The following is a 23,647-nucleotide window of genomic DNA, read 5'->3' as shown; positions in this document are numbered from 1 at the left end:
CGTCAAATGTTGGCCTGTGGACTAGAGAGTCCCGTTACTATTACGCTTCCGCTATGTATGAACTTATGTATGTTGTTTGTGAGACCAACTATTTGTGTAATATGAATCATGTGATTCAAGATTGTAAGACATTATGGCTTGTAATAAATAATGACTGTGATATTCGACTATTATGCCTCGCAACAACATTATCCTGGGATTGCGATGAATGACATAATAGACATCTGGACTTAAAAATCCGGGTGTTGACAATGCCATGCAGGAAACTAGGCGAGGCATCATCCACACCTTCCTGACCAGGTATAGGTCAGGTGGCACGCCCTTGTGATAAGCATCGGACGTGCGACCAGGAGGCTTTGCGGGCCGTCGCTCTGAGGGACTGGGGCCAGCCGCAGCCCTAGTTGTTCCCGGCTCTACCGTGTTGACCGTCTCTGCCCGCCAGGGGGTTTCTGACGTCAACACATTCTGGCACGCCCGGTGGGACGACCTTCGACATCCACAACATCGCCATCCACATCCGAGATGGCGGAAAGCACTCCGGTCAAGTACGAGGATCTGCCTGATGAGCTCAAGAAGAAACATCACGAGATCAAGGCAACCCTCGAAGCCGAACTCATCGGCTCCTTTGAGAAGACCCGTGCGCACGGTAACGAGCTCAATGAAAACACACGTCCGTTGCCTGGCGACAACATGGTGGATCTCAGCCACTCCATATGCCAGCCAGAGTTCTCCTTTGGTGTCAACATGGCAGGGCTTGCAAGCCGCCATGGCAGAGATGAAGCAGAAAGCAGCCACTCCCGTGGCAGGGATAAAGAGGAGGCCGATCCAAGCGACCGGCCCCGAGATGATGACAACTGCTCTCACAGCGGAGACGAGGAGGAAACCGTTCCGCGCGACCGGCTCCGACACGATGTATGGGCAATGGGGGCGTCGGCTGATACACTGGGAAAAATCCATTGCGCTCCTAACAAAGCCGACGTTCACATCGTAGGACCTTGGCCGACCATAGAGCCGATTTCAGCAGTTACCTGGCAGAATCGGCTCGGGGGGGCACCTAAGTATATGAGCATACGCGACATCATTGAACATGTGTGGAAAAATATTGGTGGCTGATAGGGAAATCGGCCAGTAAAAAAAAACTACAGAAATCGAGACATGCATCAGTTTACACGGCGATCAACCTTACAGCGAAGCAAGTTTACATGCATCAGTTCACACAAAGAAGCCCTACTGAAGAAAAGCCTCAAGGGCGCGAAGAGCATCGGCACGGATTCGATCCACCTCGGAGATCTCGGCCTCGTCATCCTCGTCCCTCCCCATCACCAGCTGGCTGCTCAGAGCACGAATTTCAGCCAGGTCGGTCTTCAGATCAGCTGTGAGACCTTGTGCTTCCTCTTGGGAGCGAGCAATGAGGGCTTTCTCATCCTGGATAAGTTGTTTGGTCTCCCTGGTCCTCTTTTCAAGGTCTTCCAGCTCTTTCCACAAGGTTTCAAGCCTGACACTACGGGTGGAAGTGGCGGTCTTGACGTCTAAAGCGGCTTTCTTCTCATTGAGCCGTTGACATTTGCCTGCAATATCGGCTCTCAACGGGAGTTGGGCGCGGCGAAGAGCAATCCTTTGACGAGCCGACTGCACCCTTGACCTGAAAACTGGCAAAGACACTGCCTGCCAGAGCTTAACTTGCAGCGTTACTGGGAGACGGGGCTGGATGTCCTCGAGGATGCCTTTGATTGCCTCAGGGTTCTCGACCAGCGTATCGACCGAGGAGGAGAGCAAGTCTTTGAGGCGCTGGAGTGGGCCGTCGATCGCGCTAGGATCTGGCTCTTCACCTGTTTTAGAAACGACAGGTTCGATGGAGTCGAGGTCGAACGTCAACAAGCTTGAAGGATCACACCCCTACAGACGAACAAGAGCAGCATGAGCATACGACAAAGGAAAAAGAGCGGGCTTGAGAGAGAAGGAGAAAGCTTACCTCTCCTAAGAAAGGAAGGGAAGCCGATGTTGTGATGATCGGCTTTACGGCAGCCTGGGCTAGGTTAACTACTTGGTCAGTCGCGCCTGGCGAATTGGACAGGCCAAGGGCAGCAGATGGCATCGGCACCTCTTCAACATTCCCGCTAGAAGTCCCATCAGTCTGCAAGGGAAATGGTAAGGCAATCCAGTTAGTGGCAAGACGATGTGGAACACGAACTGCTGAGTATATTACATTTGAAACTTCCTGGCTCGGCGAGGAGACTTGCGGGTTTGAGCGGGCCCTTTTGAAGCATCGACGTTTCATGCGCGACCTCGTTTGGATCGGAACTTGAAGGGTAGCCGGCTCGGAAGTCGACCTTTTCTGAGAAGCCGACGTTGGCGAATCCATCTGGCTCTGAGTGGTGGACCTTTCTGTGTCATCTGGGGAAGAGTCCCTTGGACTGGACTGTGCTCCCTCACTGGAGTTCTCTTCAGTAGAAGCCTGGAAGAAGAGGTACAACCGTGTTACAAAGATTGGGAAGGCAAATGTGTCCGATTAAGTCACGGATCAACTTACGTGCAAGCTTTCCTGAGCGGGAGCTTTGCGCTTCAGGGTCTTCCTGACAGCCACCTTCCTCACTGCCGTCCTCGCCCGAGTCGAGGCTCGGGGGCAACCGGCCCCAAAGTGGCTTTACTCGGGGAGCCGATTTCGGAGGAATCGGGCTGGCTCTGCATTATGACTTTCTTCAGGGGTGGCGAGCTCTGGCAGAAGAGAACCACCGGAGCCGGAGGAAGAAATACGAAGGGGGAGCCGTCGGCTTGCTTGGGAACCGGGCCCTCTTGTTGCTGCTAGGAAGATAGAGTCAGGTCACCAGGCGATTACCATAAGCGATTACAAGAAATATGTGAGTAATAATACCTGGTCTGCGGGGATGTCATACTCGGCATCGAGTTGTCTCAACAGCGGTCCTAAAGCCCTTCTGAAGACATGGGTCTTCCACATGGACCACCAAGTCTCGAAACCGTCGGTGGTAAAGGAGAAACGGAGGTTGTGGGGAACTGGGATGGCCAAAGCATCAAAGAAGGTGTAACACCTTTGGCCAGTGAGTATGTCAGGCAATTCAGCTCTGCTTGCTGTCAGGTGGTGTAAGAAGAAGTGTGGCGGCACCTGCCCGAGACCAAGCTGTCGGGCTACCAATACCGGTTGATAACACTCATAACCAGGCTTGATGATCCGGTTCGAGGTACTCATGCCAACAGGGAGGAAGAAAGGGCGAATCATGATAGAATACAAATGCTGGGTGCTATCGTCATCGGCAAAGTTATCCAATCGAAAGGAGACTGGATTTTCAAAATTCTCCGGTTCAGTATAAGGAAAGAACAGGGGGTTGTCCAAACCTTGGAAGAAGATCTTGAACCACCCTGCTGCTTCCTTGGGGATCAGCCTGCTGCCTCCCTGTTGAAGATAAACTCCGTTGGACGTCAGAAACCCCCTGGCGGGCAGAGACGGTCAACACGGTAGAGCCGGGAACAACTAGGGCTGCGGCTGGCCCCAGTCCCTCAGAGCGACGGCCCGCAAAGCCTCCTGGTCGCACGTCCGATGCTTATCACAAGGGCGTGCCACCTGACCTATACCTGGTCAGGAAGGTGTGGATGATGCCTCGCTTAGTTTCCTGCATGGCATACACGTAAACATTAAATACGAGCCTCGATCGGCTCTCAGGTTATCTCGTGAATCGGCTCAAAGAGCCGATCCACCCATGATCCGGACAAGGTGTCCGAATATATGGTGGTCCTGCTTGATCAAGATAAAGCTGATTAGATCTACGACGATTTAGGGTTTTCACCGCATAATCGGATCATCCTACTCACGATTGGGCCTCGCGCTCGCGCACGGTGACCGTAAGCCGATCCCAGACAGGGCCTAAAAACCAACACGAGGTTGATCCCCGGAACATCCTTTCTAGGGCTAGCAAACGTCACCCTACACGCCGCTGGATCCTCCAACCCTTTGTAAGGCCTAACTATTGCGGATGTTAAACTAATCCTTGATGAACAAGGAGCAAACATAACGGATCAGATCTACTAAACTATGATCAAGCGGGGTGCCGCCCCTACACCTAAGATAGGTGTAAGGGCGGCTAGATGTGCAAGGGTCGCATAACGAAAGCATGTAATTCGAAGAACAATGCTAACCCTAACACATCCAAGATAACTACGTTGCTCGCCATCAAAAAGGCTTCAGTACGAGCAACGCATGAACAACGTGGGCAGGCTTGTGCTGCCTAGATCGCAAGATGCGATCTAGGCAGCATGGTGCTTACCGGTAGAAACCCTCGAGACGAAGGAGTTGGCGATGCGCCGAGATTTGTTTGTGGTTGAACGTTGGTTGTTGTTTATTCCATAAACCCTAGATACATATTTATAGTCCAGCGGACTTTCTAATGTGGGCGTGCACCAAACCGTGCACGAGTAAGATTCTAACTTCTAAACTACGATGCGATCTAAAATATTACAGATACACAGGCAATTAAGCCCAACTTGGTATAAAAGGCCGATTCACGTATTTCTTCCATGTATATATCTTCAAGTCCATCTTGATCGCGGCCCACCTCTGACTCGGTCAAATTCTGGTGATAACACATGCTCCCCTGGTTTTGGAAATGACATTTCCAAAATCATTATGCCTTTCTTTCGCCGGGTCATGTCGTGGCGGAACCGTCGCAAGATCCGTCATCATGATGCCTTGCCTTCTCAACTTCTCCGCGTGATCTGGCAGTTTTTTTTTCTTTCTTTCAGGCACCACTTCCTCGGAAACTGCTGTGGCATTGAATTCCCACTATATCCCCTTTTATTTAACCGCTCCGCACAGTTTATTCCTGCATTTTCCTCGCATTAGCATTCCAAAAAACCCTCCTCTGCCACCATGTCTTCTTCTTCTTCTTCCCCCTCCTCTTCATCGGGTCTTTCCTACGTGTCCTCTCCCATCCGAGAGTCGACACCCGAGTGGGGTACGCAAGCGGCGTATGACATCCTTGCCCCAACGGCGTGGGACAAAGAAGACCATGACTCCTCCATCTGGTCTGAGGATGACAAATCCTTAACTGATGGGGAGAGTGACCTCCGCTTCCTTGCTGACGGGGAATCGGAGGAGGAGAGCGATGACGATCGCTTCTCCTGGGCAGACTTCACTTCCTCCGAGGAGGAGGAGGAGGAAGAGGAGGAGGACAGCTCCTCCGACGAGCCCCCGGCCAAGCGCTTTGCCCCTGGCCGGGGAACCTCAGCGACTTCGACAGCGACGACGACGCTGACGAGGAGGACGAAGACAACGAAGGCCCTGCCGGCGGCCGCTGGAGCAGCGACGACGAGCCGGCAGGGAGCAGCGCCGACAGCGGCGGTGACGGCGACGACGAGGGCAGCCATGGCCCGTAGATAGGATCCCTAGAATAGGATCAGCAGTAGTAGATGGGGCAATGTATCCCCTAGCAACTCGTTTTTGAGAGCAATTTTGGCTCCTTGTGTAAGAAATCTGGCTATCAATGAAGAATTTCCCTTGATTTGATCTTGCCGATTCCTTGTATGCTAATTTAGCCGATTTCTACTCATCCTGGCTTTGCCGATTGTTGGCTTAATCGATGTTCAATGAGCCGATGGCAACACATAGGCCCTTCATCATAACCTGCGGGACGGGCCAAATCAGTCATCCCTTCAAACGGTAGTTGCGAACCTAACTTGAATTCAGATCCCCAAACTTCCAACTGAACAGATCCGAACCGCAGTCACTGAGCGTAGTGCTGGATTTAATGGCAACTCCTGAAAAAATGCCTGATCTCATCATTAACTTTAGGTTTCAGACACTTTTCTGCCGAATCTCCCTCTTCCAGATCCTCTTCTGTCTTCAGGAAAGCTTTAGGACGGTTGCTGAATCAACTCGAACATCGAAGCTGCCACTTCTGCAGAACAGATATCATTTGTCCATAAATTCCCTGGTGATATTCTGCAGTGATGCTTATAATCCTGCTCTGTCTTTTAACAGCAACCATCTCGTAAAATAAAATCGAGATGCCGAGCCAGCCGATTCCAGCAAAAACCGGCTCCCTATAGCAAAGGATCCTTCAGGGCAAGCTGCCCCCCGAGCCTCAGTCAGAGTGAGGACAGCAGTGAGCCTACCAACTCAGCCATCCTTGGTTTCCAACTTATAGAGCAGGGCCAGCCGATCCTTCTCAGAATCGGCCCCCAAGAGCAGAGAACCTTCAGGGCGAGCTGCCCCCCGAGCTTCTTCAGTTCAATCCTTGCGCCTTGCTGATCAGATCGGCTCATCATCTTCGGCAGGCCGATGCAACTTCCGGTGAGGATGTTTTGAATTTCTGATGCCCTCCAACACTTTGGACGTAACAACCTCTGAAAGTGACAGCTACCAAGTCGCCACCTTGGTTAAAACATTACAGCCGATTGCTTCGTCATCGGCTGTCCCCTGGTCTTAGAAGAGATATGCTCCCTTCCGCTGAACTTGCCAATGGGAATTAGGGGTCCTCGAAGAGAAGATCCACTTCTCGCTCCATTGATCCTTAAGTCGATGCCCGCACATCGGCCGTGCTTAAATTTTTTGAATTTTCGGCCGATTTATGTATCGGCCCCCATACTCCAATACCCATCATCAAAGGATGAGACACTTCTATCGCATATCCTCGTTTTTTATCCTTCTATGTGCCCCGAGCCGATTCTGTCAAGAGAATTGATGGCATCGGCTCTTCAGGGATTCCGTGTTGGATCGAATGTTGAACCTAGGCAGAATGTATGATGAGGATAATTTTGGCCGATTGCTGGAATCGGCCTCCACATTGCTTGCTTGATGAAGGCTTTGTAATGTTCCTTCCTAAACCTTTGGGGCCGATCACAAGGATCAGCCTCGCCACGTTTGTTCATCGACGTTTGCTTTGTTACACAGTCAGGCTTGTGGATAAAACCAGCCTAACCCCGTTCTTTGTCACGTCGATGCGCTCGCAGTCGTCCAGATTGATGCCTGAGAGTGGCTCTTGGCCCGATGTCTCCCAAACGTCCATGCCAGCTGTTGAAACCTCGACTGAATCGTCTGCGTGGACGACTTCTACTTCATCTCCATCCCACTGTATCAGGCATTGGTGCATCGTGGATGGGATGCAACAGTTGGCGTGGATCCAATCTCTCCCTAGTAGGACAGCGTAGGTACTCTTGCTGTCGACGATAAAGAACGTCGTAGGGACAGTATAAAATTTTATAAAATCTCGGTCAAATCCTTGGGGATCTTGCTTCCGGTGGTCAAATTCTGGCACAAACATGGTCTTCATTCTTCCAACGGAGTTTAGCGCTCCAAGGTTATATGAAGCACCTGTGGCGCAATTAGATTGCGGCCCACGGCCGGTCATCTTTGAGAAGCCGAAAGAAAGAAGTTAGAGGCATCTGAAGGCCCTATACTTGCGAGGTTACATCAATGGGCAGCCTGTCAACAAGATGTTGGTGGACACCGGAGCGGCAGTTAACATTATGCCATACTCCATGCTACGTCGGTTGGGACGCTCCAGCTCGGATCTGATCAAGACCAACGTAACACTGAGCGATTTCAACGGCCAAGCATCTGACGCACAAGGTGTTCTGAGTGTGGATCTGACCGTAGGAAGGAAAACTGTTCCTACGACGTTCTTTATCGTCGACAGCAAGAGTACCTACGCTGTCCTACTAGGGAGAGATTGGATCCACGCCAACTATTGCATCCCATCCACGATGCACCAATGCCTGATACAGTGGGATGGAGATGAAGTAGAAGTCGTCCACGCAGATGATTCAGTCGAGGTTTCAACAGCTGGCATGGACGTTTGGGAGACATCGGGCCAAGAGCCACTCTCGTGCATCAATCTGGACGATCGCGAGCGCATCGACGTGACAAAGAACGGGGTTAGGCTGGTTTTATCCACAGGCCTGACTGTGTAACAAAGCAAACGTCGATGAACAAACGTGGCGAGGCTGATCCTTGTGATCGGCCCCAAAGGTTTAGGAAGGAACATTACAAAGCCTTCATCAAGCAAGCAATGTGGAGGCCGATTCCAGCAATCGGCCAAAATTATCCTCATCATACATTCTGCCTAGGTTCAACATTCGATCCAACACGGAATCCCTGAAGAGCCGATGCCATCAATTCTCTTGACAGAATCGGCTCGGGGGGCACATAGAAGGATAAAACACGAGGATATGCAGTAGAAGTGTCTCATCCTTTGATGATGGGTATTGGAGTATGGGGGCCGATACATAAATCGGCCGAAAATTCAAAAAATTTTAAGCACAGCCGATGTGCAGGCATCGACTTAAGGATCAATGGAGCAGGAAGTGGATCTTCTCTTCAGGGACCCCTAATTCCCATTGGCAAGTTCAGCGGAAGGGAGCATATCTCTTCTAAGACCAGGGGGACAGCCGATGACGAAGCAATCGGCTGTAATGTTTTAACCAAGGTGGCGACTTGGTAGCTGTCACTTTCAGAGGTTGTTACGTCCAAAGTGTTGGAGGGCATCAGAAATTCAAAACATCCTCACCGGAAGTTGCATCGGCCTGCCGAAGATGATGAGCCGATCTGATCAGCAAGGCGCAAGGATTGAACTGAACAAGCTCGGGGGGCAGCTCGCCCTGAAGGTTCTCTGCTCTTGGGGGCCGATTCTGAGAAGGATCGGCTGGCCCTGCTCTATAAGTTGGAAACCAAGGATGGCTGAGTTGGTAGGCTCACTGCTGTCCTCACTCTGACTGAGGCTCGGGGGGCAGCTTGCCCTGAAGGATCCTTTGCTATAGGGAGCCGGTTTTTGCTGGAATCGGCTGGCTCGGCATCTCGATTTTATTTTACGAGATGGTTGCTATTAAAAGACAGAGCAGGATTATAAGCATCACTGCAGAATATCACCAGGGAATTTATGGACAAATGATATCTGTTCTGCAGAAGTGGCAGCTTCGACGTTCGAGTTGATTCAGCAACCGTCCTAAAGAAATTCCTGAAGACAGAAGAGGATCTGGAAGAGGGAGATTCGGCAGAAAAGTGTCTGAAACCTAAAGTTAATGATGAGATCAGGCATTTTTTCAGGAGTTGCCATTAAATCCAGCACTACGCTCAGTGACTGCGGTTCGGATCTGTTCAGTTGGAAGTTTGGGGATCTGAATTCAAGTTAGGTTCGCAACTACCGTTTGAAGGGATGACTGATTTGGCCCGTCCCGCAGGTTATGATGAAGGGCCTATGTGTTGCCATCGGCTCATTGAACATCGATTAAGCCAACAATCGGCAAAGCCAGGATGAGTAGAAATCGGCTAAATTAGCATACAAGGAATCGGCAAGATCAAATCAAGGGAAATTCTTCATTGATAGCCAGATTTCTTACACAAGGAGCCAAAATTGCTCTCAAAAGGAGTTGCTAGGGGATACATTGCCCCATCTACTACTGCTGATCCTATTCTAGGGATCCTATCTACGGGCCATGGCTGCCCTCGTCGTCGCCGTCACCGCCGCTGTCGGCGCTGCTCCCTGCCGGCTCGTCGTCGCTGCTCCAGCGGCCGCCGGCAGGGCCTTCGTTGTCTTCGTCCTCCTCGTCAGCGTCGTCGTCGCTGTCGAAGTCGCTGAGGTTCCCCGGCCAGGGGCAAAAGCGCTTGGCCGGGGGCTCGTCGGAGGAGCTGTCCTCCTCCTCTTCCTCCTCCTCCTCCTCGGAGGAAGTGAAGTCTGCCCAGGAGAAGCGATCGTCATCGCTCTCCTCCTCCGATTCCCCGTCAGCGAGGAAGCGGAGGTCACTCTCCCCATCAGTTAAGGATTTGTCATCCTCGGACCAGATGGAGGAGTCATGGTCTTCTTTGTCCCACGCCGTTGGGGTAAGGATGTCATACGCCGCTTGTGTACCCCACTCGGGTGTCGACTCTCGGATGGGAGAGGACACGTAGGAAAGACCCGATGAAGAGGAGGGGGAAGAAGAAGAAGACATGGTGGCAGAGGAGGGTTTTTTGGAATGCTAATGCGAGGAAGATGCAGGAATAAACTGTGCGGAGCGGTTAAATAAAAGGGGATATAGTGGGAATTCAATGCCACACCAGTTTCCGAGGAAGTGGTGCCTGAAAGAAAGAAAAAAAAACTGCCAGATCACGCGGAGAAGTTGAGAAGGCAAGGCATCATGATGACGGATACTGCGACGGTTCTGCCACGACATGACCCGGCGAAAGAAAGGCATAATGATTTTGGAAATGTCATTTCCACAACCAGGGGGGCATGTGTTATCACCAGAATTTGACCGAGTCAGAGGTGGGCCGCGATCAAGATGGACTTGAAGATATATACATGGAAGAAATACGTGAATCGGCCTTTTATACCAAGTTGGGCTTAATTGCCCGTGTATCTGTAATATATTAGATCGCATCTTAGTTTAGAAGTTAGAATCTTACTCGTGCACGGTTTGGTGCACGCCCACATTAGAAAGTCCCCTGGACTATAAATATGTATCTAGGGTTTATGGAATAAACAACAACCAACGTTCAACCACAAACAAATCTCGGCGCATCGCCAACTCCTTCGTCTCGAGGGTTTCTACCGGTAAGCACCATGCTGCCTAGATCGCATCTTGCGATCTAGGCAGCACAAGCCTGCCCACGTTGTTCATGCGTTGCTCGTACTGAAGCCTTTTTGATGGCGAGCAACGTAGTTATCTTAGATGTGTTAGGGTTAGCATTGTTCTTCGAATTACATGCTTTCGTTATGCGACCCTTGCACATCTAGCCGCCCTTACACCTATCTTAGGTGTAGGGGCGGCACCCCGCTTGATCATAATTTAGTAGATCTGATCCGTTACGGTTGCTCCTTGTTTCATCAAGGATTAGTTTAACATCCGCAATAGTTAGGCCTTACAAAGGGTTGGAGGATCCAGCGGCGTGTAGGGTGACGTTTGCTAGCCCTAGAAAGGATGTTCCGGGGATCAACCTCGTGTTGGTTTTTAGGCCCTGTCTAGGATCGGCTTACGGTCACCGTGCGCGAGCGCGAGGCCCAATCGTGAGTAGGATGATCCGATTATGCGGTGAAAACCCTAAATCGTCGTAGATCTAATCAGCTTTATCTTGATCAAGCAGGACCACCATATATTCGGACACCTTGTCCGGATCATGGGTGGATCGGCTCTTTGAGCCGATTCACGAGATAACCCGAGAGCCGATCGAGGCTCGTATTTAATGTTTACGTGTATGCCATGCAGGAAACTAGGCGAGGCATCATCCACACCTTCCTGACCAGGTATAGGTCAGGTGGCACGCCCTTGTGATAAGCATCGGACGTGCGACCAGGAGGCTTTGCGGGCCGTCGCTCTGAGGGACTGGGGCCAGCCGCAGCCCTAGTTGTTCCCGGCTCTACCGTGTTGACCGTCTCTCGCCCGCCGGGGGTTTCGACGTCAACACATTCTCGGCACGCCCGGTGGGACAACCTTCGACATCCACAACATCGCCATCTACATCCGAGATGGCGGAAAGCACTCCGGTCAAGTACGAGGATCTGCCTGATGAGCTCAAGAAGAAACATCACGAGATCAAGGCAACCCTCGAAGCCGAACTCATCGGCTCCTTTGAGAAGACCCGTGCGCACGGTAACGAGCTCAATGAAAACACACGTCCGTTGCTCGGCGACAACATGGTGGATCTCAGCCACTCCATATGCCAGCCAGAGTTCTCCTTTGGTGTCAACATGGCAGGGCTTGCAAGCCGCCATGGCAGAGATGAAGCAGAAAGCAGCCACTCCCGTGGCAGGGATAAAGAGGAGGCCGATCCAAGCGACCGGCCCCGAGATGATGACAACTTCTCTCACAGCGGAGACGAGGAGGAAACCGTTCCGCGCGACCGGCTCCGACACGATGTATGGGCAATGGGGACGTCGGCTGATACACTGGGAAAAATCCATTGCGCTCCTAACAAAGCCGACGTTCACATCGTAGGACCTTGGCCGACCATAGAGCCGATTTCAGCAGTTACCTGGCAGAATCGGCTCGGGGGGGCACCTAAGTATATGAGCATACGCGACATCGTTGAACATGTGTGGAGAAATATTGGTGGCTGATAGGGAAATCGGCCAGTAAAAAAAAACAACAGAAATCGAGACATGCATCAGTTTACACGGCGATCAACCTTACAGCGAAGCAAGTTTACATGCATCAGTTCACACAAAGAAGCCCTACTGAAGAAAAGCCTCAAGGGCGCGAAGAGCATCGGCACGGATTCGATCCACCTCGGCGATCTCGGCCTCGTCATCCTCGTCCCTCCCCATCACCAGCTGGCTCCTCGCAGCACGAATTTCAGCCAGGTCGGTCTTCGGATCAGCTCGTGAGACCTTGTGCTTCCTCGTTGGGAGCGAGCAATGAGGGCTTTCTCATCCTGGATAAGTTGTTTGGTCTCCCTGGTCCTCTTTTCAAGGTCTTCCAGCTCTTTGCACAAGGTTTCAAGCCTGACACTACGGGTGGAAGTGGCGGTCTTGGCGTCTAAAGCGGCTTTCTTCTCATTGAGCCGTTGACATTTGCCTCGCAATATCGGCTCTCAACGGGAGTTGGGCGCGGCGAAGAGCAATCCTTTGACGAGCCGACTGCACCCTTGACCTGAAAACTGGCAAAGACACGGCCTGCCAGAGCTTAACTTGCAGCGTTACTGGGAGACGGGGCTGGATGTCCTCGAGGATGCCTTTGATTGCCTCAGGGTTCTCGACCAGCGTATCGACCGAGGAGGAGAGCAAGTCTTTGAGGCGCTGGAGTGGGCCGTCGATCGCGCTAGGATCTGGCTCTTCACCTGTTTTAGAAACGACAAGTTCGATGGAGTCGGGGTCGAACGTCAACAAGCTTGAAGGATCACACCCCTACAGACGAACAAGAGCAGCATGAGCATACGACAAAGGGAAAAGAGCGGGCTTGAGAGAGAGGGAGAAAGCTTACCTCTCCTAAGAAAGGAAGGGAAGCCGATGTTGTGATGATCGGCTTTACGGCAGCCTGGGCTAGGTTAACTACTTGGTCAGTCGCGCCTGGCGAATTGGACAGGCCAAGGGCAGCAGATGGCATCGGCACCTCTTCAACATTCCCGCTAGAAGTCCCATCGATCTGCAAGGGAAATGGTAAGGCAATCCAGCTTAGTGGCAAGACGATGTGGAACACGAACTGCTGAGTATATTACATTTGAAACTTCCTGGCTCGGCGAGGAGACTTGCGGGTTTGAGCGGGCCCTTTTGAAGCATCGACGTTTCATGCGCGACCTCGTTTGGATCGGAACTTGAAGGGTAGCCGGCTCGGAAGTCGACCTTTTCTGAGAAGCCGACGTTGGCGAATCCGTCTGGCTCTGAGTGGTGGACCTTTCTGTGTCATCTGGGGAAGAGTCCCTTGGACTGGACTGTGCTCCCTCACTGGAGTTCTCTTCAGTAGAAGCCTGGAAGAAGAGGTACAACCGTGTTACAAAGATTGGGAAGGCAAATGTGTCCGATTAAGTCACGGATCAACTTACGTGCAAGCTTTCCTGAGCGGGAGCTTTGCGCTTCAGGGTCTTCCTGACAGCCACCTTCCTCACTGCCGTCCTCGCCTGAGTCGAGGCTCGGGGGAAACTGGCCCCAAAGTGGCTTTACTCTTGGGAGCCGATTTCGGAGGAATCGGCTGGCTCTGCATTATGACTTTCTTCAGGGGTGGTGAGCTCTGGCAGAAGAGAACCACCGGAGCCGGAGGAAGAAATACGAAGGGGGAGCCGTCGGCTTGCTTGGGAACCGGGCCCTCTTGTTGCTGCTAGGAAGATAGAGTCAGGTCACCAGGCGATTACCATAAGCGATTACAAGAAATATGTGAGTAATAATACCTGGTCCGCGGGGATGTCATACTCGGCATCGAGTTGTCTCAACAGCGGTCCTAAAGCCCTTCCGAAGACATGGGTCTTCCACATGGACCACCAAGTCTCGAAACCGTCGGTGGTAAAGGAGAAACGGAGGTTGTGGGGAACTCGGGATGGCCAAAGCATCAAAGAAGGTGTAACACCTTTGGCCGATGAGTATGTCAGGCAATTCAGCTCTGCTTGCTGTCGAGTGGTGTAAGAAGAAGTGTGGCGGCACCTGCCCGAGACCAAGCTGTCGGGCTACCACTACCGGTTGATAACACTCATAACCAGGCTTGATGATCCGGTTCGAGGTACTCATGCCAACAGGGAGGAAGCAAGGGCGAATCATGATAGAATACAAATGCTGGGTGCTATCGTCATCGGCAAAGTTATCCAATCGAAAGGAGACTGGATTTTCAAAATTCTCCGGTTCAGTATAAGGAAAGAACAGGGGGTTGTCCAAACCTTGGAAGATGATCTTGAACCACCCTGCTGCTTCCCTGGGGATCAGCCTGCTGCCTGGGAGACCATACAAAGCTTGGCCGTAGCTGGTACATCGGATATCCTTGCCGTTAGCATCTGGGAAGGTGCAGGAGGTCAAAGGTGGGAAGTCTGGGATCTGGTTCTGAAAGTATAGCTGCGCCCATAACTGAATAAACCACCAGGGACCGCCGGTTTTAACTGTCTTTTGAGAGAACAGTTTGACGGACATCAGTTGAAGAGATCGATAGACCTCTCCAAGAAACAGCTTGCCTAGGCCAAGATGGGTGCCTTTGGCCAGTTCATAGGCTAGGGAAAGGTAATTTTTGGTAGGGGCAAGTGATGGGCCACAGAATATGAAGTGTTCCAACCAAAAGTTCAGGAAGGCTGTGTGTTCTCTCTCTGTCACAGGGCCTTTGGTCTTCATATAACGATTGAGGTAGGCACCCCAGCTGGTACACTCTTTTTTAGAAGAAAGGGTGAAAGGGACTTTCGGCAGTTTGAATGCAGAAGGGCTTGGGGATGCAATGTCTAGGCCTGTGATCATGGTCACATCCAGCAGAGTGGGTGTCATAGGGCCGTGGCCAAACATGAAACAGTTCAGTGCGTCGGACCGTAAATAGCCGATGGTTTTCAGAATGTTTTCATTCTTCTCAAGAGGAGACAATGATAAGGACAGAGCATCGGCTATCCCTATGGCTTCCCAGGTGGCATAATGAGCTTTGGATACTCTGTTGTACCATGTCACCCAACCCTCAGGGGGGTTAGGCCAGGCTCGCAGGCAGTCGGCCCAGGAGGTCAGATCTAAGTTCTGATTTACAAAGGGGATCCTGTTGGCTTCGCATGAAATTAAGAGGGCAGGGCTCTCGGAAGAACGGGGACCAAGGCACATGGAATTTGCGAGAGAAGGGTGTGGCAGCAGGATGTCTGAAACCTAAAATTGATAGTGGAAGGAAACATTAATTCAGGTGTTTGCTGTTTACTCGTGACATTGATGCATGTGGCTAGGGGGCCGTGGGGATTACCTTCAACCCGGAGATCATGGCGTCTACGTTGGATGATTCCGCCATTGGATGCGCTGAAGGATTGGGTCGGCGCGGCGGAGATCTGAGATCCGTAGAACTGTCTGGGCGGCGATTTGGGGATCTGAGTTTCTCAGACGAAGGGCGCAAGTTACCGTTTGGAGGGGCAGTTAGGTTGACCTTGCTCCCGTTTATCATAGAGGCTGAGGTGATACCATCGGCTCTTTTGAGGGGCGCCTGACTCTGGCTATCGGCAGGATTAAGAGAAGACGTTCCTCCATTTTTTAGATTGGTGATAAAGTTAAGGAGACGAGATGGCATGACCCGACGAGGTATAAGCATAATGATTTTGGAAATGACATTTCCAAAACCAGGGGGGCATGTGTTATCACCAGATTTTGACCAGGTCAGAGGTGGGCCGCGACCAAGATGGACTTGAAGATATATACATGGAAGAAATACGTGAATCGGCCTTTTATACCAAGTTGGGCTTAATTGCCCGTATATCTGTACCATATTAGATTGTATCTAGATTAAGGGTTAGAGTTTATCTCGTGCACGGTTTAGTGCACGCCCACATTAGAAAGTCCCCTGGACTATAAATATGTATCTAGGGTTTATGGAATAAACAACAACCAACGTTCAACCACAAACAAATCTCGGCGCATCGCCAACTCCTTCGTCTCGAGGGTTTCTACCGGTAAGCACCATGCTGCCTAGATCGCATCTTGCGATCTAGGCAGCACAAGCCTGCCCACGTTGTTCATGCGTTGCTCGTGCTGAAGCCTTTTTGATGGCGAGCAACGTAGTTATCTTAGATGTGTTAGGGTTAGCATTGTTCTTCGAATTACATGCTTTCGTTATGCGACCCTTGCACATCTAGCCGCCCTTACACCTATCTTAGGTGTAGGGGCGGCACCCCGCTTGATCATAGTTTAGTAGATCTGATCCGTTACGGTTGCTCCTTGTTTCATCAAGGATTAGTTTAACATCCGCAATAGTTAGGCCTTACAAAGGGTTGGAGGATCCAGCGGCGTGTAGGGTGACGTTTGCTAGCCCTAGAAAGGATGTTCCGGGATCAACCTCGTGTTGGTTTTTAGGCCCTGTCTAGGATCGGCTTACGGTCACCGTGCGCGAGCGCGAGGCCCAATCGTGAGTAGGATGATCCGATTATGCGGTGAAAACCCTAAATCGTCGTAGATCTAATCAGCTTTATCTTGATCAAGCAGGACCACCATATATTCGGACACCTTGTCCGGATCATGGGTGGATCGGCTCTTTGAGCCGATTCACAGGATAACCTGAGAGCCGATCGAGGCTCGTATTTAATGTTTACGTGTATGCCATGCAGGAAACTAGGCGAGGCATCATCCACACCTTCCTGACCAGGTATAGGTCAGGTGGCACGCCCTTGTGATAAGCATCGGACGTGCGACCAGGAGGCTTTGCGGGCCGTCGCTCTGAGGGACTGGGGCCAGCCGCAGCCCTAGTTGTTCCCGGCTCTACCGTGTTGACCGTCTCTGCCCGCCAGGGGGTTTCTGACGTCAACCGCCAGGGGGTTATCACCAGAATTTGACCGAGTCAGAGGTGGGCCGCGATCAAGATGGACTTGAAGATATATACATGGAAGAAATACGTGAATCGGCCTTTTATACCAAGTTGGGCTTAATTGCCTGTGTATCTGTAATATATTAGATCGCATCTTAGTTTAGAAGTTAGAATCTTACCCATGCACGGTTTGGTGCACGCCCACATTAGAAAGTCCCCTGGACTATAAATATGTATCTAGGGTTTATGGAATAAACAACAACCAACGTTCAACCACAAACAAATCTCGGCGCATCGCCAACTCCTTCGTCTCGAGGGTTTCTACCGGTAAGCACCATGCTGCCTAGATCGCATCTTGCGATCTAGGCAGCACAAGCCTGCCCACGTTGTTCATGCGTTGCTCGTGCTGAAGCCTTTTTGATGGCGAGCAACGTAGTTATCTTAGATGTGTTAGGGTTAGCATTGTTCTTCGGATTACATGCTTTCGTTATGCGACCCTTGCACATCTAGCCGCCCTTACACCTATCTTAGGTGTAGGGTCGGCACCCCGCTTGATCATAGTTTAGTAGATCTGATCCGTTACGGTTGCTCCTTGTTCATCAAGGATTAGTTTAACATCCGCAATAGTTAGGCCTTACAAAGGGTTGGAGGATCCAGCGGCGTGTAGGGTGACGTTTGCTAGCCCTAGAAAGGATGTTCCGGGGATCAACCTCGTGTTAGTTTTTAGGCCCTGTCTAGGATCGGCTTACGGTCACCGTGCGCGAGCGCGAGGCCCAATCGTGAGTAGGATGATCCGATTATGCGGTGAAAACCCTAAATCGTCGTAGATCTAATCAGCTTTATCTTGATCAAGCAGGACCACCATATATTCGGACACCTTGTCCGGATCATGGGTGGATCGGCTCTTTGAGCCGATTCACAGGATAACCTCAGAGCCGATCGAGGCTCGTATTTAATGTTTACGTGTATGCCATGCAGGAAACTAGGCGAGGCATCATCCACACCTTCCCGACCGGTATAGGTCAGGTGGCATGCCCTTGTGATAAGCATCGGACGTGCGACCAGGAGGCTTTGCGGGCCGTCGCTCTGAGGGACTGGGGCCAGCCGCAGCCCTAGTTGTTCCCGGCTCTACCGTGTTGACCGTCTCTGCCCGCCAGGGGGTTTCTGACGTCAACACATTCTGGCACGCCCGGTGGGACAACCTTCGACATCCACAACATCGCCATCTACATCCGAGATGGCGGAAAGCACTCCGGTCAAGTACGAGGATCTGCCTGATGAGCTCAAGAAGAAACATCACGAGATCAAGGCAACCCTCGAAGCCGAACTCATCGGCTCCTTTGAGAAGACCCGTGCGCACGGTAACGAGCTCAATGAAAACACACGTCCGTTGCCTGGCGACAACATGGTGGATCTCAGCCACTCCATATGCCAGCCAGAGTTCTCCTTTGGTGTCAACATGGCAGGGCTTGCAAGCCGCCATGGCAGAGATGAAGCAGAAAGCAGCCACTCCCGTGGCAAGGATAAAGAGGAGGCCGATCCACGCGACCGGCCCCAAGATGATGATAGACGGTACCTGACAGAGGAGGAAGTGAGAAACGTGCGGTATCAACGTCCACTCTCCGAGCATCTCCTCAACAAATATGAGCAGCAGTACGACCGACGTCGGCGCTACGACGTAAATGATGAGAGAAATTGTCGGTCCGATGCAGAGGACAGGAGGTACCGTCAGCATGATAGAAACAATGGCGGGTACAGTCGTCACGCTGAAGGAAGGTCGAGGGGGCAGGATGACATGGATCGGCACTGGGATTGTCCGTTCTTCAAACATTGCTGGGACTCAGGAATGAGCCGATTGCCAACAATCGAGAACTGCCCAGAATGCAAACAAAGGAAGAAGGATGCCGCTAACGTGTCCGTGTTCAAGCGTCTAGGGCCTCTCCCGCCTCGGAACAAACATGCTGAGTCCGCCCGGGTGGAAGATCTCGAGGAACTAGAGGACGATGATGAAGAAGACAAATATCATCGGCCCAGGTGGTGCCCTGATGGGCTCAGCCGTTCCCAGAAGCGAAGGGTTCAGCGTCTGCGTGGGTTGGAAGAAGCTGAAAGATTGTACCTGCACACGCTAAGGAAGGCACGGCCTGACCTGGCCGCCAAAATTCGGCGAACCCTGGACGAAGAAGGTCGGCCACAAAGAAAAGAGTGGCGCCCCAAGCAAAGGAAAGCCGATGATGATACATCGGCTGGCACAAACATGTTCTTCATTCTTCCAACGGAGTTTAGCGCTCCAAGGTTATATGAAGCACCTGTGGCGCAATTAGATTGCGGCCCACGGCCGGTCATCTTTGAGAAGCCGAAAGAAAGAAGTTACAGGCATCTGAAGGCCCTGTACTTGCGAGGTTACATCAATGGGCAGCCTGTCAACAAGATGTTGGTGGACACCGGAGCGGCAGTTAACATTATGCCATACTCCATGCTACGTCGGTTGGGACGCTCCAGCTCGGATCTGATCAAGACCAACGTAACACTGAGCGATTTCAACGGCCAAGCATCCGACGCACAAGGTGTTCCGAATGTGGATCCGACCGTAGGAAGGAAAACTGTCCCTACGACGTTCTTTATCGTCGACAGCAAGAGTACCTACGCTGTCCTACTAGGGAGAGATTGGATCCACGCCAATCGTTGCATCCCATCCACGATGCACCAATGCCCGATACGATGGGATGGAGATGAAGTAGAAGTCATCCACGCAGATGATTCAGTCGAGGTTTCAACAGCTGGCATGGACGTTTGGGAGACATCGGGCCAAGAGCCACTCTCAGGCATCAATCTGGACGACTGCGAGCGCATCGACGTGACAAAGAATGGGGTTAGGCTGGTTTTATCCACAGGCCTGACTGTGTAACAAAGCAAACGTCGATGAACAAACGTGGCGAGGCTGATCCTTGTGATCGGCCCCAAAGGTTTAGGAAGGAACATTACAAAGCCTTCATCAAGCAAGCAATGTGGAGGCCGATTCCAGCAATCGGCCAAAATTATCCTCATCATACATTCTGCCTAGGTTCAACATTCGATCCAACACGGAATCCTCGAAGAGCCGATGCCATCAATTCTCTTGACAGAATCGGCTCGGGGGGCACATAGAAGGATAAAACACGAGGATATGCAGTAGAAGTGTCTCATCCTTTGATGATGGGTATTGGAGTATGGGGGCCGATACATAAATCGGCCGAAAATTCAAAAAAATTTAAGCACAGCCGATGTGCAGGCATCGACTTAAGGATCAATGGAGCAGGAAGTGGATCTTCTCTTCAAGGACCCCTAGTTCCCGTTGGCAAGTCTTCGAGTTCAGCCTAACGAAGGGAGCATAAACGTGCAAGTCAGGGTAGGGATGAGCCTAACGAGGGGAGCATATCTCTTCTAAGACCAGGAGAACAGCCGATGACGAAGCAATCGGCTGTAACGTTTTGACCAAGGTGGTGACTTGGTAGCTGTCACTTCTAGGGGGTGTTACGACCAGAGTTTTGGAGGGCATCAGAGATTCAAAGACATCCCCACCGGGAGTTGTCTCAGCCTGCCAAAGACGATGAGCCGATCTGATCAGCCAGGTGCAAGATGTGAGCTGGAGAAGTTCGGGGGGGGGGCAGCTCGCCCTGAAATTTCCTCACTCTAAAGAACCGATTTTGTTGAATCGGCTGATGCTGCATTACGAGTTGGAAACCGAGGATGACCGGCGTGGTCGGCTCACTGCTATTCTCGCCCCGACTGAGGCTCGGGGGGCAGCTTGCCCCGAAGGATCCTTTGCTACAGGAAGCCGATTTTGTTGGAATCGGCTGGCTCTGCATCACAACTTGTCTGAAGAATGGTACTGATGTTGCAAAATTATCGGTTTCAAGCATGCCGCTTGATTCAGCGACAAGCCCGGGGCTCGTTGGAGACACCTACTCAACACCAGATTACCAGCCTGCTGGATCGACTGTATCGGCTGTCGACGGATGAAAGGTGATCAACTGGTTGGCCCCGCACGATAGCGCTCTCAGACATTGTTGAGCCCAGGCCTGTTCGCCTGAGTTACGGGTCCTCATCACTGCTTCCACCCCGGCTGAGGCTCGGGGGGCAGCTTGCCACGAAAGGTCCTTTGCTATAAGGAGCCGATTTTGCTGAGATCGGTCGGCTCTGCATTTCAATTTGCCGTGAGAGATGGTTGCTGTTAGAAGACAGAGCAGGATTATAAACATCACTGCAGACCATCACAAGGGAATTTGTGGACAAGTGATACCTGTTCTGCGGAAGTGGCAGCTTCAACGTTTGAGTTGACCCAGCAACAGTCCTGGGGCTCTCCTGAAAGCAAAGAGGATCTGAAAGAGAAGGATGCGGCAGAAGAATGTCTGAATTTTAAAGTTAATAAGGAGACTGGACATTATTTCAGGAGTTTTGCCGCTAAGTTTAACATGCCATCCGGTGGGATCTGCATTTACAAGTCCTAAGGTTTGCACGATTATGGCTTGGCTTTGTTTGACCGGGAGTTTGGGTCCGGGTGGATCTATCTCGAAATTTATCGTGAGGGACTGATGCGCTGCCGTCGGCTTACTGGGCTTTGACCAAATTGACAATCGGCTGAATCAGTACGAAGGACAATCGGCTAAATTATCCTAAAGGAAATCGGCAAAATCAAATTGGGGAATTTCTTCATTGATAAACCAGATTTCTTACACAGAAGAGCTGATTGCTCTCAAAAGGGAGTGCTAAGGGGATACATTGCCCCGTCCACTACTGCTGATCCTATGCTAAGGGTCCTATCTACGGGCCGTCGCTGCCCTCGTCATCACCCTCGCCGCCGCTGTCGGCGCTGCTCCCGGCGGGCTCGTCGTCGCTGCTGTAGCGTCCACCGGCGGGACCTTCATTGTCCTCATCCTCCTCGTCGTCGTCATCGTCGCTGTCGTAATCACTGAGATTCCATGGCCAGGGGCAGTGGCGCTTGGCCGGCGGCTCGTCGGAGGGGCTGTCGTCGTCGTCCTCCTCCTCTTCCTCCTCCTTCACCTCCTCGGAGGACGTGAAGTCATCCCAGGAGAAGCGATCGTCATCGCTCTCCTCCTCCGATTCCCCGTCGGAAAGGAAGCAGAGGTCGCTTTCCCCGTCCGTCGAGGACTTGTCGTCCTCAGACCAGATGGAGAAGTCATGGTCTGGCTCCTCCCCGGCCTCTATGGCGCGGCGGGTGTTGGCCGCATGGACCTCTTGTGGGTTCGGTTCTGGCGTCGGCTCGTGGGAGGAAGAGGACTCGAGGGAAAGTCCCGACGAGGCGGAGGAAGAAGAAGACATGGTGGCAGAAGAGGGTTTTTTGGAAGTGCTAATGCGAAGAGGATGAAGAGGAGAACTGTTCGATGCGGTTAAATAAAGGGAGATGGGGATTTAATTTTCGAGCAGTTTTCGAGGACATGGTGCCAAAACTGTCAAATCGTGCAGAGAAGTTGGGAAGGCAAGTCGTCATGATGAAGCATACTGCGACGGTTCTGCCACGACATGACCCGGCGAAAGAAAGGCATAATGATTTTGGAAATGTCATTTCCAAAACCAGGGGGGCATGTGTTATCACCAGAATTTGACCGAGTCAGAGGTGGGCCGCGATCAAGATGGACTTGAAGATATATACATGGAAGAAATACGTGAATCGGCCTTTTATACCAAGTTGGGCTTAATTGCCCGTGTATCTGTAATATATTAGATCGCATCTTAGTTTAGAAGTTAGAATCTTACCCGTGCACGGTTTGGTGCACGCCCACATTAGAAAGTCCCCTGGACTATAAATATGTATCTAGGGTTTATGGAATAAACAACAACCAACGTTCAACCACAAACAAATCTCGGCGCATCGCCAACTCCTTCGTCTCGAGGGTTTCTACCGGTAAGCACCATGCTGCCTAGATCGCATCTTGCGATCTAGGCAACGACAAGCCTGCCCACGTTGTTCATGCGTTGCTCGTGCTGAAGCCTTTTTGATGGCGAGCAACGTAGTTATCTTAGATGTGTTAGGGTTAGCATTGTTCTTCGAATTACATGCTTTCGTTATGCGACCCTTGCACATCTAGCCGCCCTTACACCTATCTTAGGTGTAGGGGCGGCACCCCGCTTGATCATAGTTTAGTAGATCTGATCCGTTACGGTTGCTCCTTGTTCATCAAGGATTAGTTTAACATCCGCAATAGTTAGGCCTTACAAAGGGTTGGAGGATCCAGCGGCGTGTAGGGTGACGTTTGCTAGCCCTAGAAAGGATGTTCCGGGGATCAACCTCGTGTTGGTTTTTAGGCCCTGTCTAGGATCGGCTTACGGTCACCGTGCGCGAGCGCGAGGCCCAATCGTGAGTAGGATGATCCGATTATGCGGTGAAAACCCTAAATCGTCGTAGATCTAATCAGCTTTATCTTGATCAAGCAGGACCACCATATATTCGGACACCTTGTCCGGATCATGGGTGGATCGGCTCTTTGAGCCGATTCACGAGATAACCCGAGAGCCGATCGAGGCTCGTATTTAATGTTTACGTGTATGCCATGCAGGAAACTAGGCGAGGCATCATCCACACCTTCCTGACCAGGTATAGGTCAGGTGGCACGCCCTTGTGATAAGCATCGGACGTGCGACCAGGAGGCTTTGCGGGCCGTCGCTCTGAGGGACTGGGGCCAGCCGCAGCCCTAGTTGTTCCTGGCTCTACCGTGTTGACCGTCTCTGCCCGCCAGCGGGTTTCTGACGTCAACAGAATCTTGTGATCAGTGAATACTTC

Source organism: Lolium rigidum, chromosome 5 (genome assembly GCF_022539505.1).
Source record: "Lolium rigidum isolate FL_2022 chromosome 5, APGP_CSIRO_Lrig_0.1, whole genome shotgun sequence".
Lineage (NCBI taxonomy): Eukaryota > Viridiplantae > Streptophyta > Magnoliopsida > Poales > Poaceae > Lolium > Lolium rigidum.
The sequence above is the reverse complement of the archived record's forward strand: the minus strand, read 5'-3'. Positions refer to the sequence as shown.